Consider the following 353-nt stretch of genomic DNA (forward strand, 5'->3'; position numbering starts at 1 on the left):
TTGCGTTTGGAGGACCCTTAAAGAGAAGAAGTAACCAGGATGGACATTTTGTTACTTTGTCATTTATAAGAAAGCTGATATTCAAGGTAACAGCTCTGATGGCTTCATACCATAGGAGTCTTGAGCTGGTTCCAAAGACTTCTCATTGAAGACTTCTATGTTACTTTCACTGACTTGAGACTTCTGTACAGCTCTAACTTCAGAAGACAAACCCGTTTTGATAAAAACAACATTTTGTGAACTTATCTTATTTCACATACTAAAGTGGCGAGTAGAACAAAAAAAAAGTATTTTTAAGTATAAATTGCATTCTATTATGAAATCTATTTTCTACTCACTTTGTATGCCCAAAT

Source organism: Monopterus albus, unplaced genomic scaffold (assembly GCF_001952655.1).
Source record: "Monopterus albus unplaced genomic scaffold, M_albus_1.0 scaffold362.1, whole genome shotgun sequence".
Taxonomy (NCBI): Eukaryota; Metazoa; Chordata; class Actinopteri; order Synbranchiformes; family Synbranchidae; genus Monopterus; species Monopterus albus.